The following is a 21,037-nucleotide window of genomic DNA, read 5'->3' on the forward strand; positions in this document are numbered from 1 at the left end:
CTCACCCATCAGTATTGCTTAATGGAACAATCTCCTCAGAACTGGAACTGTTATTAAATCTTTTGGAAAACAGATTTTTACTAAATGTGAAGCCTGCTCAAATTAAAAAACACTAAAATATCTCCTATAAAGACTTACTCAAAAGTGAATTACTTGTATCAGCCATTCCAGTAGCTTAGAAGAACTAACAGCTGTCTCTGCACTTTCTATGGTTGGCTAAAGGAATCCCCAATTATTGGCTAGTCTGATTCTGTCGCTGCCTGCATTGCAAAATTTACAAGAAGTAAATGGCCAGTAATTGGAGACATAAGCTACTTTCATTCTTAGAAGAACTCATATGTAATATTCTATTCTAGAATTAGATGGTTTAATAATCTTTTCTGGGGATAAAGAGGTATTTGTTCCCCTCCCCCTTTAATTCCAGTCATTCTGTCTTATCTTTGAAAATGGATTCCATCTTCTGTTTTTAATATTTTAGGATACACAAAAAAATTGATCTAGCCACGCTACCAAAGTTGACTTCCGTTCTGCCAAGTTTGAATACTTTGTTTAAGCATTTCCCTTTCCAGTGATCTCTTAGCACAGAGTAGGAAGTGCATTTCACTTCTGTTTTGTAGGAACTTGCATTAGTAAATCCCGGCGCAACCAGTCATGCAGGGGTCAATCAGACTTTGCTACTGCAGCCTTTTCAGAGTTATTGTGTGTAAAGAGAGTAGTAACCTGTTCCTTTATATCTCTTCTCTCCCTACTCCCAGCTTTCATATAAAAACTTCAAAAGATTGACAGCCCAATACCTTGGTTGAAAAGTTTTTTTACACTTCTTTGTAAGTTTGAGTATGAATCACCTCTGCCTTTATGTTTTTTTAGACATATTCTTTGGTAGGCAATTAAAGTTCAAAAATACCTTTGCTTATGGACACTTGCCATTTCCTATGCGTTCAGGTTTGGTGATCAGTATAGTCTTATTACAAAAATTTCCACACTTTCTGTGTCTGAGCTAAGCCTTCCTTGGTGAGCAGCACTCCAGTAACCCCTAAGCTAATGTCAATGTGCTGTTCTTGTGGGCTGCAAGGACTTGGCTTGGGGGGTGTTCGCTTTTTAAAAGTCCAGAGAAAGACAAATAAAGGAAAAAGGAAGCTGAGCCTCCTCCCCATTGCCAGTGTGGCAATTCAAGGGCTGCTGATGGAGCAGTTGTTCAACTGAAAATTTTAAGTTGATGTAGGTCCCGTTTGCACTGTGGTCTTCAATATAAGTCACATGGAAGTTTTTGGTCCATATTTCTTGGAGAAAGAACAATTAAACATCTCTGAAGATGCACAAGTGGTTCTTCCTGTACTGTTTGTAAAGTTCAGAATGCGGCAAATTCCACCTCAGAAAATTATAATCACAGTTTGGATCTCTACCAAACCAGTATTCATTGTTCAGTTGGCAAAGCTGGGGTCAGGGCACAGAAGCACCCCCAGGGCTATTGATTCCAAGAAACAAAGGGATAGAAAACAAATGTACCAAGAACCTGAAAAAGACTTCTTCCCCAGTTCACAGATTACACAGGCATCTTTGCAAAATCAGAAACAAGACAGACCAGGGGGATTCTGGGTGTCCTGCAAGTTGTTCTGATGCTTCACTAAGATGAGAAGTCAGAAAGGAGAACCGCCTTCCTGACCCAACTCTTTCCTCCTGCATCTGCACATGACACAACCCAGGCCTGTGGGGCTGAACCAGAAACAGACTTCAGGCAGGTGCATTTCACTAGTGCAGCTTTTTCTAAGGCCTGCCTAAGCAACTTCACCAGGTAGTGCAAGAGAGAGAACATGCACTGGGGTGGAGAGTCTGCACTTCCTCTCTTCCCCAGCTTCTCTCAGCAGGCAAAGTCCTCTTGGCCTACTTCCCTTTTCAGCAAGAGGTCAACCCTACCAAGGGGTAAAGGGCACAGATAAACACAGAGAGGAAACCAAGAATGCCCAGGCAGCTTTTCAACTACAGGAGGCAGGGAGCTGTCCAAATCCACTGGAAAAGAAAGACCATTCCACCCCTACCACTGAAAAAGCCACCCTCTCTTTGTACTGCTTCCTTAAAAAACAAAAAAGGTAAGAGAACTCTGCAGCCAAATACTATAACATCCCTGCTAGTAAACCCAAAACAACGCTTTCCCAAATGAATGTGCTCACCAGCCTGCACCCAGAGTCCGCACTGCTTGTGCTGGGCTCCCAGAGAGGGTGTCTGTTGGCAGTTTCAGTTGGCAGGCAGCTCCAGTGGAATCACCACCCTCAGAGACATGTTGGAAGTTATGTATAAGACGGGTGACCCATTGGATATCTGCAAGGTGACACTTGTGCTCCTGCTCATGCCCTGCTCTGTCCGTCCCCCAGAAGCTGTCCACCTCAGAGCCTGGGGGCTGTTGTGGACCCCTAGTGAACTACCTCAGGGTACCCCTTGCATGGGCCCTGAGGGGTGACCCCATGGCTAGGGACCACCTTGCATTGGATGTCCCCATGCTTGTGGTGGACCACCCATGGGATGACCCCAATGAGGTCCCATGCCCCCAGAAGGATTGTGGGACCAGTTAAACCATCTCATTGAAGATTCACCTTTACCTATTTAGAGTTTCTTTTCAGAAACATTTTAATATATATTTATATATATAATATGTATATATTATACAGGGTATACAGATTTCCAAGAACAAGACACTTTAAAACATGGGACTGTAGCCGCAACACTCTCATCGTTGTGTTGTAGCAATTTGTGTTGGTCAGTCAGCTGTTGAGACATTCAAAGACTGAAGATTCTGGAGTGTTATTTACACAGGTGGGCCGAGAGCTCTTTCCTCTAAAAGGCTCTTGTGATTTAAAGTATGTGCAGTTTCAAAGCCCTGTGGAAAGGGGACAAAAGAAAAAAAACACCCACAAACTATGTACAGTGTAAACAGCATAAGGTGTGATATCTTCCACCCACGCACGACCAAGGCTCCCAAAGAAGCCACAGAATGGGCTAACAGTCCTCTTCTGTTTCCCTGGGTTTTTTGCGATTAGCAGTTAAAGCTGTGGCAGGCAGGGATCCAATGATGGTCATGAAGGCCTAGTTTGTACCTGGGGACATTCTTCTGGGAGTGGTGGCAATACATCCAATAGCCAGGTCCGTATGATAAAGCTTGGCAATAGGGCTTTGGGTGCCACTGACAGAGAGAGACATCTCCCTTGACATACTTTTTCTTGCACTGCTTACAAGGGTCCTCCTGGTAGCGAGGATCATGAACCCAGCGGGAATCTGCCGGCCTGATGTAGTAATGATAAATTTGAAATAGCCACAAGTGCATTTGAAGGCCAGTGGACTCTGGGTGGGCAGCAAACCGAAGATCTTCATGAGGCTGTGGTGGGGCAGGAAGACCAGATATTTCTGGGGTTCCAGCAGCTGCTGGGTCTTGAACCTGGTCTCCAGAAAGTCATGTGAGCTCTGTCTCTTTAAATGGCAAGAGTGAAGAGCCTGAAAAACACTTTCCATGGGAGATTCTGGAGGGTCTCCCAAAATGCTGTTTATCATACAAGGTGTGTCATTGGGTCTTCCTTCCCATGAGCATCCTCTTGATGCTCTTCTGTGGTAACATCTCCTGTACGGAGGTGCTTGTGGTGAATTTCATGCTCAGACAACAGTAGGAATAACCTCCCTGGAAGAGAATCTTCCCCGAAGCTTGAGTTGGAAGGGTGCACTTTTCTACATGCTTTATCTGTCTTTGTGACAGAGATGCTAATGCTTAAGGACTCTTTTGTCCTTAGATGTGAATTCAGATGAGGAACAGCTCTTGGTTCTTTAGGCATACAACCAACAGCTGCATTTTTCCCATGTAAAGAACACGGGTGTCCTGAGCGGTTTCTGGATATGTAGAGGGAAGTGTTGTTGGGATCTTTTTAGTCTCACACCAACTACCAGATGGCTCTGAAGACTCCAGATTGAGTTTAGGATTGGAGTTCTCCTAAAGAGCAGTCACAAATGAAGATGACTGGCCAACAGGTGGAACTTCCCATAAGTCATCTGCTACCGCAGAGCCATGCTTTGAGCTCTACCCATCATCACCTCTGCCCTGTTCTTCCTGGTTAAGAACTCCAGAAGGCACCTTGACAGCTTCATTCGCAGCTGGTGTTCTGCTTGCCAGTAGCACTCGCCCGACATTATGCCAGAAGCTGTTGTTCCTTGAGAGGCTTCCTGCCTTGCATTTGCTCTGCCATCTCAGGCACTCTGATTCAAGCTTTGTCACCATGTCCAACACATGCACCGGCTCAGCCTGCTGCTCTCCATCACTACTGCTCCCCCAATTGCCTTTTCAGACTGTGGCTTGCAGCCCCCTAAGGTGGAAAATGGGGCAGGTGCAGGAAGCGTGACTTTGGGCTGCTCTGGAACCCTGGTCACAGCTGGGGCACTGGGGCAGTTTTTGGTGCAGTCAGCCAGTAACGCACTTGCTCATTGTTCCAAGAAAGCAACAATCTTGATCATTGACAGAGGCCTCCCTGGGAACCCCCCCTCCCTGCCATCACTCATACTATGGATGGAGCAGTGTTCAATGCCTCAGGCAAATGGCTCAGACTGGTAGCACCTCCCACTGGCCTCTCTTGGCCTTTCCAGGTGAATCTGCCTTCCTGAGGTCCAGTGACTTTTCCTGCGCCTGGTCACCCTCCCATTGATGTCCCAGGTGATGTCTTTTTGGAGGATATCCTGTTGCTGCTACACTGCTGGGCTGCAAAAAGGTGATCTTGGTATTTCCTGGTTTTATGACTGCCCAGATGTCCAACAGCCCCTCCATCCTCCACCTGGTGGATGGTGGCAGGCAAGGCGCTCTTTTTCTACCTCACGTTTGGCCCTTTGACACAAGTGTGGCTGCCGTTCCTGCAGCAGAGAAAGTTGGCAGAGAGGTTTCCCAGTGGCTTCTGGAGACAGGGGCTGGCTAAGAGATTGGCCTTGGGGCTGCTACGGTTTTCTTCTTTTCCCAGTCTCTGTTGGCTCTTGGGTGGGCTTTGTGGGGGATCCTGGTTGATTTCAAGAGGCTACTCTTTTGCAGCTTGAGATATGGCTTTAAGATCCATCTGTGGTGTCTGGTACAGTTTCATAAACTCATCTGTATAGTTTTCTACTCAGTTCCAAAATGCCTTTTCAAGACTGTCAATGACAGCCAGTTGCGTTACTTGATTTAGGGCTTTGAATTTAAACAGTCTCTTGCAGGATCTGCTTCAGTTTAGCACAGTCCACCCTGATGTATTGCAAAAGTTCAATGTCATGAACATTGGCATTGTCTTCAAAACACACTGTCAGTTCCTGTAATTGGGTAGAAATGCGGCTGAACATTGCATTGAAGTTGTTGCAGCTGAGAGAGAACTCCCAAGGCAGAATTGCAAAGTTCCACTGCATGTTGATTCCCTTAACAGTAGGTGTGGATAAAGTGGCAGATCTCCATCAACAACTTTTTGACCAGCATCATCTCATCAATCTGCATAATGTCCTTTGGTTGTCCAGCAAGATATTTTTCCAGTGTATCCAAAATAATCGGCTGAGATACAGACTCCCACTGGAGGGTGAGACTAGCTGGCCTCTACCTGCCCCTTCTAACCCTCTGAGGCTTGGATGCTTCTTTCCCTCCCTCCTGTGTTGGTAGGTTCTGGCCCTGGTAGCCTGCTGGGGCAACTGGGCAGCTGTATCCTGGCTGTCTCCCATCTCCTCCTCCCAGCAAGTCCAAGGGCTGTGCCTCAGACCCCAGATACATCAGACTATTTTTCTAATCTTCAAAGCAGTGGCACAGAACAATTAGTTAGCATTAAAGGGTGAAAGCTACAAAGAGCAGAGCTTTATAATGGGTTTCTTCACATCATATTTATGTATTGGCATACTTCAATATAGTGAAAACTTGTAAATAATTTAGTCTATTATCTTGTTAAAAAATCTTTATCTGTACATCCCTACAAGTCTCTCCTTGAGGTCTGTCCAATAGGTTTGTTGCCTGAAAAAAAGTACCAACCCTGCTTGGATGCTGAATGATTCCAATATTTTTACCATTCACACAGATCTGTGGGTAGGTTCTTTCATGGTACACACAACTACTTGGCTTCACTTTAAGTTTCTTTACACTACAAAAGGCACTTGACTGGGTTTGATAAACATATGGTGGATAGACCAAGACTTGTGAGGTCATACCTGTAGTACCGAGACTGCAAGTATGTTGAACAGTCTTTGATACATGGCTAGCAGACCCAAAGTCAATTACCTTAACCCTGTATGGCTGCAGGGCAGGATCCACCAACATGTTTTCTGGCTTGAGGTCAGCGTGTATTAAACCAAGACTTTTTAGTTTTTTCAGTGCAGTGTCCACTTGTTGCAGAATAGGCCATATAACTTTCAACTGAAGAGGGCTAAACTTGTTTTGTTTCAGAAAATCATATAAATTCTGTTCCAACATTTCAAAAACTAAGCAGGTTGTGATGCTGAAAGCACTCATATGCTCTCACAAAGTTAAATTCATCAGCATTTTCATTACTTAGTCTTGCTAATATGCTCACTTCAATTTGCCCTTGACGTGCATAAGACAGATGGTTCTTCAGAATTTTGACTGCCACTATCTCATTTGTTCCTCTTTTCCAGAACTTTGCAACTTGTCCAAAGGTCCCTTAGCCAAGGAAATCAACAACTTCATAAGTATTTGTCACAGAGCATACCCCATGATGCACTAACTGATAATCACCATCACCATTTGGCTTTGAAGTTGCAGTAGTTGTCACAACTGTCACTGGGTTCCCCAAGTTTGTTTGCAACATTGCAGGCAATATAGGCAGTTCATCAACAATCTGCATTCTACCTCTCTGATTCTCCAATTCTTCACTTTTACACTTCAGTCCACATCACTGGGATCTGTCCAAGGCGTTTAACCCACTTTCCTGTATCCCAGTCCAAGGTGCTTCCACTTGAGGTTGCTGTGCCCCGCTCACTCACTCCAACAGTTCCGGGATCAATGGCAGGGGGTACCGATTCTTCACCATAGTCTTATTGAGGGCACGGTAATCATTGCAGAGACGAAGCTCACCACAAACAACACAGGTGCTGAGGTGGGTGAGGTAGAGGGTTGGATGAACCCACGTTTGTCCAGAAAATCCCGGAGGGCATGGCACTCCGGCTTGGAAAGCAAGTACAACTGACCAACAGGCAGGGGTGCTCCTGGTTGCAAGTCAATCCCACAATCAAAAGGACAGTGCGGGGGAAGTTGGTCTGCCCCCCTCTCTTCAAATACATCTTGAAAATCTGCATACGGTGCAGGGAGACTGGGTCTCCGTAGGCGCAGTCACTCCTAACAGGGTGCAGTGGTCTAGATGAGGGCAGGAATCCCAGAAACTAAGCTCTTGTGCTGTCCAATCTATCAGCAGATTGTGCAACATCAGCCAGTCCATTCCCAGTACAATCGGGAAACGGGGCATATGGGCAATGTCCAACCTCAGAGTCTCCTGATGCTGATGGATACACAAAGTCAAGGGTTGGGTCTCTTTCATGACTGGTCCAGAGCGCAAGGGCCAGCTGTCAATAGCTTCCACCTGGACTGCTGTAGCCTTGTCCTGTAGTGGCACCTGGTGTTGGGTGGCAAAGATGAGGTCCATATAGAAGCATGAGGCCCCAGAATCCACTAGGGCATGGGACAGGATCCATGCCCCCCCCTTGGTGCTTGTAGCCAGACAGGGACTAGGATGTGCTGTGGTCCTCTGCCACCAGGTCCATCGAGCCCTTTTGCTTGCCCCAGGAAGCCAGGGCCCAAGGCCCCTGGGGCTTGGCATTTCCCGGTGTCTGCTGCTTCTCAGGGCAGGTGCTGGCAAAGTGTCCTGGTGCCCCACAATAGAGGCACAGGTTAGCTTGGTGCCGCTGGCCTTTTTCCGCTGGGGTAAGGCGTGGTCTTGCAGCCCCAAGTTGCATAGGCTCCACCACGTCTTCTGGGGAATGAGTCAAAGGTTGCAGGCCCCCCTGGGGGAAGGGTAATTGGTAGTCATGTGGCCCCGGCTGCTACTCCTAGCCTGGCATCTGTCCTCCAGGCACCCATTTATTTGCAGGCTGAGTGCAATCAAGGCCTCAAGGGTGGTAGGCCGCTCCACCCAGGCTAACTCATCCAGCACTTCTGAGTGTGTGTGTGTGTGTGTGAGAGAGAGATCACCATCTTTTCTCATGGTTCTGCTTGTGCAAGAGAGCTCTAGAGGAAGTATTAATTTTTTTATTGTGAGGATAAAATACAGAAATGGAGAGTAATGTTGTAAGCTCATTTTGATCTGCTCAGGGAGAACAAGCTGAGTATAAATTATGTAAACAACTTCTAAACTAGTATATCTGCTCCAAGGGGGAAACAGTAGCTTCTTAGAGTTGTAGTAAATAAGGAGGGAAGGATAAACCTCCTTTCCACTCATGCATCCCCAGAGGAAAAAGAAGAGACTGTCTTTGTAATTTATGTTTATTTAAAAAAAAAAGAAATGCTCCCTGAACACAGTGTCAATGGCAGTTCTCCTTTGGCAGACATACAGACTAGCCTTCATAATAATATCCTACAAGGAACATACCTTACTGTCAGTTTTAACATTTCAAAGAGAACACTCCTTGCATTTTTTTCTCATGTATTTCTGTTATGGAAAAAAAGAAATGCAGAAATACTATGGTAGAGCTGTTGCTATGGCACTGTACTACCAGATTGTTTTATTCATTGTGGGGAAGAGGAAAGCTGTTGCCCCTTACTTTTCTTGGTTTATGTGGTCTGGGAGTAAGTTTTGTGTGATGCATTATCTTGACAATAGGGTCAATAGGCAGGTTGTGAGAAATAAATGAAGATTATGCTTGACTACCACAATTGCTCTTTGTTTTTGTATATTAATTGCCACTGGTTTCTGTGTACTTCGATTAAGCAGGAAAACAAACTTAAGCACATTTAGTACTCTGAAAAAACAATAAACTATCAAAATATGTTATGGAAAAATAACGGGTTTGAAAACAAAGGTTTTATATGTGGATACCTCCAGCAATTTCTGTATAAGCCCCAAGTAAGCAAACGGAGCAGCTGCAACACAAATTATGCATCCCCAAACTCCTGTGACTCTTCCCAAAGGGGAACCGATGCCAATCCTTCCTTCAATGGGGAGGGCAGCTGCCACTCAAAATTATTTTGGGGGCACAGCAGTTTATGCAGTCCCACACCATTGGGAATTGTAAACCAAAATTCTACCAGCATTTTGAAAATCTACACATTTTATTTTTTATTTTTTATTTACAGAACATCCTCTGTTGCAAAGAAATTTTTCTTTCAGCGGAGATTATGTGGAACCAGAGGAGTAGAAGATAAATACAAATACTTTATCTGTAAAGTATACAAATGTTGAATTCTGTAATCATTGAAATGTGAATTATGTATAAAAGGGGAAATGTTATGTAATTTTTTGTAATTAGATACAATGTGTTTGGTAATTTCTCTGCCAAAAATTTAAGATAAAACACACAATGATGCATAGTGACAGAGGCCAATGATGTAAGCAATAAAAACTTTGAGTAAAAAATAACGACTTTCAGTAATATTTGTATTAATTTTCTTCTAGAGTCAAAATGTTTCTGTTTGCCCAGGCTTTTAATTAACAGTGCAATCCTAAGCAGAGTTACACCAGTCTAAGCCCATTCATTTCAATGGGCTTAGACCGGTGTAACTCTGCTTAGGATTGCTCTGTAAATGGTTGATGTTTTAACACCTTTTTATACTGTGCTTACAACCCTGAATGTGTCAAAATAATTTGAAGTTTTTTATTCCACGACTGGAGTTTTCTTTCTATTGAGTTTTGCGAAACTACTATTTTGTGTTGTGAGATGCCTCAGGAGGGATCCTCTGTAGAAAAGGCATTAAGATGTTATTATTAAATAAAAGAATAAATAAATCAAAAACATTTTTAAATTGCAAACATTGTCTCTGAAATATTTGGATAGATGGACAATTTTTCCCAGGCTAGTTAATGGGGGACATTTCTCACACAAAGAAGTTTACAAATGTTTATGAGCATCTGCAGTGAAATATGAAAAGCAATGAAAAACCTCTTCAACTCAGAGAAAGTGGAAGAAACAGCCTTCCCACACCCTGCCATCCTCTCTAAACCTTTTTTCACTGGTTCAGGGGCTTCCCTGGCAGAAAAAGACATTTACCACACGCTGTCTACCTTCTAAGTTTAAGTCAGAGAGCCCTGACCCAAAACTTCCCAGGGTTCCCTCTCCTATCCTGGAGCCTCCACCAGATAAGCACTCCACTCCCTGTGTTTACTTCCTCTCACTCACGTACTGTCCAGAGCTCTCGAAAAGGGAACTGAAAAATAGTTTCTCTTGTATACACTCATAGATCCAGAGGAGTTAGCCGTGTTAGTCTGTAGTGGCAAAATCAAAAAGAGTCCAGTAGCACCTTTAAGACTAACCAATTTTATTGTAGCATAAGCTTTCGAGAATCAAGTTCTCTTCGTCAGATGCCTGATCCAAACTGGTCAAATACAGAGGAGGAGGAGAGAGAGGGGAAAGAAGGGGACATATATCACAAGGGGACAGGATGCAATTAGCGGGGAGGCAACCCAAACATTCCTTTGCTAGTAAATGTAAACATCTCCTTTTGGTGTGGAGTCAGTTTGCCGTGTTAGTTTTCAGCAGTGAAAGTATCCAATTCCTATGTAGTATAAGCCTTCGATAACCACAGCTCTCCCTGCCAGATGCATCTGACAAAGAGAACTGTGGTCCCCGAAAGCCCACACCAGGCGTCACTGGGCTCCCCCAGACCATGCCTCTGTAAAGGAAATCAGTTACCTGTGATAATGTGATAACCATTCATAGTCTCTATTCAGTCCCAGCTTGACAGAGTCAAATTTGCATATGAATTCCAATTCAGCAGCCTCCCGTTGGATTTTGTTTTTGAAAGGTTTCTGTTGAACCACAGCGACCTTTAAGTCTTTGGTGGAATGTCCTGGTAGATTGAAGTGTTCTCCCACTGGTTTTTGGACGTTTCCATTTCTAATGTCAGATTTGTGTCCATTTGTTCTTTTGTGTAGAGGTTGGCTGGTTTGTCCAATGTACAGGCATCTGATGAAGAGAACTTGATTCTCGAAAGCTTATGCTACAATAAAATTGGTTAGTCTTAAAGGTGCTACTGGACTCTTTTTGATCTTGTATACACTGCCACCATTTAGATTAATGACCCTTGTCTTGATTAAAGGGTCTGAGGTTTGTGTGCACTCTTTAATTCAACTCAGCCAACAACTACAAGCCAGCCAGGGTTAAACAAAACAAAATAAACTTTATTTACAAGATGACACATAAAAGTGAATGGTTTTTATATTCATTAACAAACGGTGGTTAGACATGGACTGTTTCAATGTAACAGAACATATTAACTGCCAGCTATCTCTCTGCTGCTTTCTCACAGGAACGTCAAAGGCCTCTCTTTCTCACTCTGCAACAGACTGCAACAGTCATTGGCCCAGCATTCTGCCTGCTCTGGTTGTTTCTCAAGAGAGGAGGAACTGGAGCCAGTTCTGTGTATTAGACTGGGTCTTCAAAGAACCTGAAAGATGTCTACTTTTCTATGCTTGTGCATGAGGACAGTCTTGACTCACAGGACTTTTAAGAGCTGTACAAAATCTTATGTGGTACCAAACCTTTGTAATTTAAATATTATGTTTAGATGTGACATTCCTATAGGGCAGCCTTTAGAAATAGTGGTTCTGTGCTCTGAAAAGGTGCTAGTTCATTATACATAGAAATGGCCAGCATTTGGGTTCATCCAAATTTAAGAAATCCAAAGGTGAAGGTAGTAGAATGCCATTACTGAATTGAAGAGTGAACACGAATATATTGGACTTTAAATTGTAGGGGCTCAGATGTTACTAGGTTCTAAGAACACAAAACAACATTCTCGAGGATCCATAATGTATTCATATCACTTTTGAGAAAACAAGGAGACAATATTTGATCTCTCTTTTCCAGGTCATGCTCATTTTTTAGTGTTTCATGGTAATTGACAGGATATCCCTAACAGATGTCTTCATACAGAGATGTCTTAATGTATTGTCGAAGGCTTTCACGGCTGGAGAACGATGGTTGTTGTGGGTTTTCCGGGCTGTATTGCCGTGGTGTTGGCATTGTAGTTCCTGACGTTTCGCCAGCAGCTGTGGCTGGCATCTTCAGAGGTGTAGCACCAAAAGATAGAGCTCTCTCAGTGTCCTCTCTCAATACAGCTATGGAAAGCCTAAGTATTGATGATTGCTGTGGTTTTTCCGGGGTTTTCCGGGTCTTGGCATCTTCAGAGGTGTAGCACCAAAAGACAGAGATCTCTCAGTGTCATACCCACAACAACCATCATTCTCCGGCCGTGAAAGCCTTCGACAATACAGCCTAAGTATTCTTTTACAGTACAATGGGTGATGTCAGGTACAACCTTTTAACACATTCAATCCAAAAAAATAAACTGGGTTAGAAGCTGCAGTATTCTAAGCAGCACTGAATTTGTGCATTGCACATACTAATTGCATCACCCAAAAACTATATCTAATTTGGAAGATATTTTCAGTGATACATAGAAGTTTCATTGCCCTATGGACTCAAGTTTAAGAGAGACAAAAACATTTTAACATTTGGCCATCAATTTAAGGAACTTGTTTGAGTGATCATTCATGATTTTATGTAAACAGTAACTATACTAATCCTTCTATGGTCCTCAGAACTGGAGAAGAAAAATAGGAAATTATTCTCCACAATCTTGAAGAGGATAAAGCAACTGCAACCTAACGAATAGTAGCACCTTGGTGGAAGTAAATGAAGGGGGAAACAATACATCTTTTCAGCACAGAATTTCTTAAAGTTTAAAAGAGAAAAATTTTCTAAAATGTTGACTCAAAGAGGTAGAGTTGCAGTTCCCAGTTGCATTAAATGGACAATTTAAAAAGCTTCTAAAATGAGATTCTATGAGGCTCGGCCTTGGGTTCACCGGGATATAACTGTGCATGTTTAACTGTTTCATAAATTTATTTTCAAACTTAAGAGGAAGGTTTTAAAACCTGTGTAATACCTTCCTTCCTATTTAGATGTATTGAGACTTTCATCAAAGTGAAATGGTTGCTATCCATCTGTTGATGTCTGCCCCATTCCCACCACCACATCACTTCTCAATTTAGTGTCTTTCTTCCCTGGAATATGAGCTCTGTGGCATAGAGTGGTAAGTTGCAGTACTGCAATCCAAGCTCATGACCTGAATTCGATCCTGGCAGAGGCCGAGTTCATGTAGCCAGCTCAAGGTTCGTTCAGCCTTCCATCATTGCAAAAATGGTAAAATGAGTTCCCAATTTCCTGAGGTTAAAGTGTAGATGACTGAAGAAGGCAATGGCAAACCACTCTGTAAAAAGTCACGAAGAAAACATTGTGATGTGACATCCCCCATGTCAGTAATGACATGGTGGTAGCACAGGGGACCACCTTTACCTATTTTCGTTCACTGGGATATGAATGTTAGCCATCTTCAGAAGTCCTGTGGGGTTACGTGATGTGCCATTACGTGATGTGCAAAACAATACATGATGAAATTTTATGGGACTTTATTTATTGGTATGCATCAATGACATACCAGGCTTATTTTCCATTCACATGAGAAATCTATCTCAGCATTCATCCATTTATTTAGCACTGAGTAATTTCTATAATGACAGACCTGTCTTAAACAATTTACAAAGCATGAATTCAAAGCACATATGACTCATCAATGACAAAAATAGGCAATGACAAACTGAGATACAGATCTCTAGGGCAACAAGGAGCAGAGCCAGATTGGGGGGGCAGGGAGGGTAGTCTGCCCCAGCACCACCAAAGAGAGGGTGCCAGGCAAAGCTGCCAGCTTCCGGGAGCATGCTGATGGCAGCGTTGGCAGCTGAGCAGTCGCCCGCACCTGCCCAGCAGGACAGGGAACACATGGCAAGCTGGCCATCCCCTCAGCCAGGCAGGTGAATGGCACAGAGAGCTGGGAGGATGCCTGTGCCACTCGCCTACCCGTTGATGGGGCTGCTGACTTGCCACGCACTCCCTGTCCTGCAGGGTAGTCTAATGGCCTCCCAGCCCTCTGTGCCATTTGCCTGCCCTTCTGAGGGGGCAGCCAGCTTGCTGGGCACTCCCTGTCCTGCTGGGCAAGCGAGTGGCATGGAGGGCTGGGAGGCTGCCCATGCCATTTGCCTGCCCCACAGGACAGGGAGCATTCAGCAAGCTGGCTGCCCCCTCAGCAGGGCAGGTGAGTGGTGCGGGTGGCCTCCCAGCCACCAGTGCTGCCGCCGCTCCACTGGCAGCATGACCACCCTGCGTGATAATGTCACAATGGCACATTCTTTATCATCTGTAGGCAGACATTGTTCTGGTGGTAAGTCAAAGGGAATAAACAAATTAAACTGATTGAAAAGCAACTTTATTTATACAAACATGGACTAAATTCTGCACAATCTCCTTTTTGAAGGCTGCCAGTTCTCTGTGAGACAAATGGCATGAACACATTTTTAAAAATTGAAAACTGCTCTCTCTGTTATATATCAGACTCGGGCTACATCCTGATCTCTAATACTGGAGCACATATACCACAGTAATTCAGTAAGGAGTTATGATGTGTGAATTTATCCCTAATAATCATCATAGTGAGATCTATATAACGTCTGGACTGCTTTAATAATCCTTTTAGAGCATCTTGTGCAATTGTAGCATTTTGAATTACTTCTATATACCTTCTTAGCCATCTAATATGCCGCTTATTCATTGTAAAACAGTGGATACTTGTGGCTAACAGTGTTACAATATAGCGCATGGGCCCCATGGAGAGTTTAGTAGATACATATTTCAAGTTCTGGTTATAGAAATCTTCTTCCCATGTCAGGCAATCATGCCCCTGCCCCCCAGGCAGGAATATCTTCAATACACCTTGTACATTTAAAAAACATCTCACTGAAACAATGGTTCAAAATGGAATATGAAACAGCTTTGACTACATTCATTGCAGATTTTCGATTTTTAGGGTTCATGTAATCCTCTTGAAGGATATCCAGTTCTGGGGCCATATCAGACCAGGAGTATCTAAGTGGCAGCATTCCTAGAGAAATCAACAACAAAGAGTTTAGACCAAGCTTTTACAGTCTGCAAACATATACTTGGATGAGCATTGTAAAATTAGAGCACGCATACCTCCAGGGATCATTTTGTAGAAAAAGAGCTGCTGAAACTCATTAGCATAACTCATTAGCATATGCCAATACCCTTGACATCACAGAAAGTGTGTCATTAGCATAACTGATTTGCACATGCCACACCCTCTGGCTTCACCTATCCTGACTGTTTTGGATGCAATTGTGGCCATTCAGGGTAGAAACAATCCAGAATGGCAAAAAGGGGCTGAAAATGGCCAAAAAATGGGTCCAAAAGGGTCAGGATCCACCATCCATCAGAGGCCCAATCTGGCCCATTTCAGGACCAATCCTGGCTGTTTTGGGCCCAAAATGACCGAAAGCAACCATTTTTGGCCCAAAACCTGACCATAATGGCCAGTACTGGGTTGGTGCCAGGCAGGGGAGGGTTCCCCCACCTGGCACCTGCAACCAGCCCAAAATGGCCAACAATCATATGGGCAGGGCCACCTGACATATGACCTCTTTGGAGAACTACCTGAACTGCGTTCCTGTGCATTCCTCCTCAAAATGAGCCATGCATACCTCTATTATAGTAGCGGCCTGCTAGGTTGTAGAAAGGCCTCCCTCAGGGCTACATCTTTTGTTGAAATTAGGTTCTGCCTGGTCATTTTCAACAGTCCTTGGTGGTGAACCAAACAGGTGTTTCACAACTGACATGCCACCATCTCCTTTGTGGGACATCTTAATATATATCCTTTTAGGGCTTCACATTTTACCACCACCACCAGTTCTGCTGTTTAAAGCAAGTTTATCGGTGTGTTCTCCATCTTGCATCAGCAAGAACAGTCGCTGAAAAGGTGAGATTGTAGTCCTGCTTCTTCATTTAAAATAAGGCTCCCCTGCCATCTGCATACCCACTGGTACATTTGAACAACATCCTGGAGGTAGGGACAGTCATGATGTGTGCATACCAGCAACACATGAGTCTGTCTGGGGACCTATAGAGAGCAGAGCAGATAGAGCAGTCACCAAATTTCCATCCTTAGCACACAAACAATCAGAAAACATTTCTATTAGTCCAGGGGGTGAAATAAGGGGTTACATGAATCACCTAGGATGTTCTCGGGAGCAGGGGGAGCTAATAGGACACTCAATTTTCCACCCTAGTACAGAATAAGCTGAAAACTCTTTCTTATAGGCCTAGAGGAGCAGGAAGAGCTTGTAGAGGGGTAACAGACATGTACTAGGATCTTCCTAGCAGAGTTCAGTGTTGACGGTTTGCCTTTTTCCTAAATGTGTAGAGATGATTTACGGGATGTCCCTTTGGTGGATGTCTCCAAATGGAGAACAAGCCACCCTGAGGGTGGGCGACTGAGGGAGTGTTCCTCCCCTCCCTCCCCTGCCAGGCATGTAGGGTTTGATAGAGGGTTCTGTCTAGTCTTTGAAAAAGGGGGCTGGAGTTTAGAGTTTGGAAAAGTTTTCTGCCTAGGGTGAGATGCAGACAGGGTTCAGTGTTTAGTGTTTGTCTTTTTCGTAATGGTCCAGGGAAGATTTACGGGATGTCCCTTTGCTGGATGTCTCCAAACGGAGAACGAGTCACGCTGAGTGTGGGCGGGTGAGTGAGGGAATGAGAGTTCCTCCCCTCCATCTCCTGCCCAGCCGGGCCTGTAGGGTTTGATAGAGGGTTCTGTATAGTCTTTGCAGGAGGGAGGGGGTTGAGAGTTTGTAAGAGTTGAGAGTTTGCAAGAGTTTTCTGCCTAGGGTGAGATGCAGACAGGGTTGAGTGTTCAGTGTTTGTCTTTTTCGTAATGGTCTAGAGAAGATTTACTTGATGTCCCTTTGCTGGATGTCTCCAAAGAGAGAAGGAGTCACCCTGAGTGTGGGCGGGTGAGTGAGTGAGTGAGAGTTCGTCCCCTCCCTCCCCTGCCCTGCCAGGCATGCAGGGTTTGATAGAGGGTTCTGTCTATGCTGTGGAGGAGGGGGCTGGACTTGAGAGTTTGCAAGAGTTTTCTGCCTAGGGTGAGATGTAGACAGGGTTCAGTGTTTGTCTTTCTCGTAATGGTCTGGGGATGATTTACGGGATGTCCCTTTGCTGGATGTCTCCAAAGGGAGAACGAGTCACCGTGAGTATGGGCGGGCAAGAGAGGGAGTGAGAGTTCCTACCCTATCTCTGCTGCCCTGCCAGGCATGTAGGGAATGATAGAGGGTTTTGTCTATGGAGAAGGGGGCTGGAGTTGAGAGTTTGCAAGAGTTTTCTGCCTAGGGTGAGATGCAGAAAGGGTTCAGTGTTCAGTGTTTGTCTTTTTTGTAATGGTCTAGGGATTATTTACGGGATGACCCTTTGCTGGATGTCTCCAACGGGTGAACGAGTCACCCTTAGTGAAGGTGGGCAAGTGAGAGAGTGAGAGTTCCATACCTCCCTGCCCTGCCAAGCATGTAGGGTTTGATAGATGGTTCTGTATATTCTTTGGAGGAGAGGGCTGGACTTGAGAGTTTGGAAGAGTTCTCTGCCTAGGGTGAGATGCAGACAGGGTTCAGTTTTCAGTGTTTGTCTTTTTCGTAATGGTCTAGGGATGATTTACGGGATGTCCCTTTGCTGGATGTCTCCCAATGGAGAACAAGTTGCCCTGAGGGCGGGCGAGCGAGGGAGAAAGAAATCCTCCCTTTCCCTCCCTTCGCCTCCATGCCCGGCAATGAGGGTTTGATGGAGGGTTCTATCTAATCTTTGGAGGAGGGAGGGGGCCGCAGTTTAGAGTTTGAAAGAGTTCTCTGCCTAGGGTGAGATGTAGACAGGGTTTAGTGTTCAGTGTTTGTCCATTTCGTAATTGTCTAGGGATTATTTACAGGATGTCCCTTTGCTGGATGTCTCCAAACAGAGAACGAGTCACCCTGAGGGTGGGCGAGCGAGCGAGCAAAGGAGTGAGAGTTCCTCCTTTTACCTCCACTCCCCTCCCTGCCCGGCATTGAGGGTTTGATGGAGGATTCTATCTAGTGTTTGGAGGAGGGAGGGGTCTGAAGTTCAGAGTTTGGAAGTGTTCTCTGCCTAGGGTGAGATGCAGACCGGGTTCAGTGTTCAGTGTTTGTCTTTTTCATAATGGTCTAGGGAAGATTTATGGGAAGTCCCTTTGGTGGATGTCACCAAACAAAGAACGAGTCGCCCTGAGTGTGGGCGAGCGAGGGAGTGAGAATTTGGAAGAGAGCTCTGCCTACGGTGAGATGGAGACAGGGTTCAGTGTTCAGTGTTTGTCTTTTTCGTAATGGTCTAGGGATGATTTACAGGATGTCCCTTTGCTGGATGTCTCCAAACGGAGAACGAGTCGCCCTGAGGGTGGGCGAGCAAGGGAGTGAGAGTTCCTCCCCTCCCCTCCCTGCCCGGCATTGAGGGTTTGATGGAGGGTTCTGTCTAGTCTTTGGAGGAGGGAGGGGGCTGGAGTTTAGAGTTTGGAACAGTTCTCTGCCAAGGGTGAGATGAAGACAGGGTTCAGTGCTCAGTGTTTGTCCTTTTCGTAATGGTCTAGGGATGATTTACGGGATGTCCCTTTGCTGGATGTCTCCAAATGGAGAACGAGTGGCCCTGAGGGTGGGCGAGCGATTGAGTGAGAGTTGCTCCCCTCCCCTCCCTGCCCGGCATTAAGGGTTTGACGGAGGTTTCTATCAAGTTTTTGGAGTCGTCAGGGGGCTGGAGTTTAGAGTTTGGAAGTGTTCTCTGCCTAGGCTGATATGCAAACAGGGATCAGTATTTAGTGTCTGTCTTTTTCGTAATGGTCTGGGGATGATTTACGGGATGTCCCTTTGCTGGATGTCTCCAAACAGAGAACAAATCGCCCTGAGGGTGGGCGAGCGAGGGAGTGAGAGCTCGTCCCCTCCCCTCCCTGCCCGGCATTGAGAGTTTGATATAGGGTTCTATCCAGTCTTTGGAGGAGGAGTGTGGCTGGAGTTTAGAGTTTGGAAGTGTTCTATACCTAGGGTGAGATGCAGACAGGGTTCTGTATTCAGTTTTTGTCTTTTTCGTAATGGTCTGGGGATGATTTACGTGATGTCCCTCGGCTGGATGTCTCCAAACAGCGAACGAGGAGCCCTTAGGGTGGGCGAGCAAGAGAGTGAGAGTTCCTCCCTTCCCCTCCCTGCCCGGCATTGAGGATTTGATATAGGTTTCTATCCAGTCTTTGGAGGAGGGGTGGAGGTGCAGTTTAGAGATTAAAAGAGTTCTATACCTAGGGTGAGATGCAGACAGTGTTCCGTATTCAGTTTTTGTCTTTTTCGTAATGGTCTGGGGATGATTTACGTGATGTCCCTTGGCTGGATGTCTCCAAACAGCGAAAGAGTCGCCCTTAGGGCGAGTGAGCGAGGGAGTTAGAGTTCCTCCCATTACCTCCCTGCCCAGCATTGATGGTTTGATATATGGTTCTATCCAGTCTTTGGAGGAGGGTTAAGGCTGTAGTTTAGAGTTTTAAAGAGTTCTCTACCTAGGGTGAGATGCAAACAGAGTTCCGTATTCAGTGTTTGTCTTTTTCGTAATGGTCTGGGGATGATTTACGGGATGTCCCTTTGCTGGATGTCTCCAAACGGAGAACGAATCACCCTGAGGGTGGGCAAGCCAGGGAGTGAGAGCTCGTCCCCTTCCCTCCCTGCCCGGCATTGAGAGTTTGATATAGGGTTCTATCCAGTCTTTGGAGGAGGGGTGTGGCTGGAGTTTAGAGTTTGGAAGTGTTCTATACCTAGGGTGAGATGGAGACAGGGTTCTGTGTTCAGTTTTTATCTTTTTCGTAATGGTCTGGGGATGATTTACGTGATGTCCCTCGGCTGGATGTCTCCAAACAGATAACGAGTCGCCCAGAGGGCTGGCGAGCGAGGGAATTAGAGTTCCTCCCATTACCTCCCTGCCCAGCATTGATGGTTTGATATATGGTTCTATCCAGTCTTTGGAGGAGGGTTAAGGCTGTAGTTTAGAGTTTTAAAGAGTTCTCTACCTAGGGTGAGATGCAAACAGGGTTCCGTTTTCAGTGTTTGTCTTTTTCGTAATGGTCTGGGGATGATTTACGGGATGTCACTTTGCTGGATGTCTCCAAACAGCGAACGAGTCGCCCTTAGGGTGGGCGAGCGAGGGAGTGAGAGTTCCTCCCCTCCCCTCCCTGCACGGTATTGAGGGTTTGATATAGGGTTCTATCCAGTCTTTGGTGGAGGGGTGGGGCTGTAGTTTAGAGTTTTAAAGAGTTCTATACCTAGGGTGAGATGCAAACAGGGTTCCGTATTCAGTTTTTGTCTTTTTCGTAATGGTCTGGGGATGATTTACGGGATGTCCCTTTGCTGGATGTCTCCAAACAGAGAAGGAATCACCCTGAGGGTGGGCAAGTGAGGGAGTGAGAGCTCGTTTCCTCCCCTCCCTGCCCGGCATTGAGGGTTTGATATAGGGTTCTATCCAGTCTTTGGAGAAGGGGTGGGCCTGTAGTTTCGAGTTTGGAAGAGTTCTATACCCAAGGTGAGATGCAGACAGGGTTCCGTATTCAGTGTTTGTCTTTTTCGTAATGGTCTGGGGATGATTTACGGGATGTCCCTTGGCTGGATGTCTCCAAACAGCGATCGAGTAGCCCTTAGGGTGGGCGAGCGAGAGAGTGAGAGTTCCTCCCTTCCCCTCCCTGCCCGGCATTGAGGATTTGATATAGGTTTCTATCCAGTCTTTGGAGGAGGGGTGGAGCTGCAGTTTACAGTTTGGAAGAGTTCTATACCTAGGGTGAGATGCAGACAGGGTTCCGTATTCAGTTTTTGTCTTTTTCGTAATGGTCTGGGGATGATTTACGTGATGTCCCTCGGCTGGATGTCTCCAAACAGATAACGAGTCGCCCAGAGGGCCGGCGAGCGAGGGAATTAGAGTT

General features: G+C 45.4%; 1 pseudogene; it reads right to left on the reverse strand.

Annotated features, from left to right (window-relative positions):
* Window positions 1-3,028: 3,028 nt before the first annotated feature.
* Window positions 3,029-7,625, reverse strand: LOC129346879 (F-box only protein 34-like; annotated as a pseudogene).
* Window positions 7,626-21,037: the final 13,412 nt, after the last annotated feature.

This window comes from Eublepharis macularius, unplaced genomic scaffold, assembly GCF_028583425.1.
Source record: "Eublepharis macularius isolate TG4126 unplaced genomic scaffold, MPM_Emac_v1.0 Eublepharis_29, whole genome shotgun sequence".
NCBI lineage: Eukaryota > Metazoa > Chordata > Lepidosauria > Squamata > Eublepharidae > Eublepharis > Eublepharis macularius.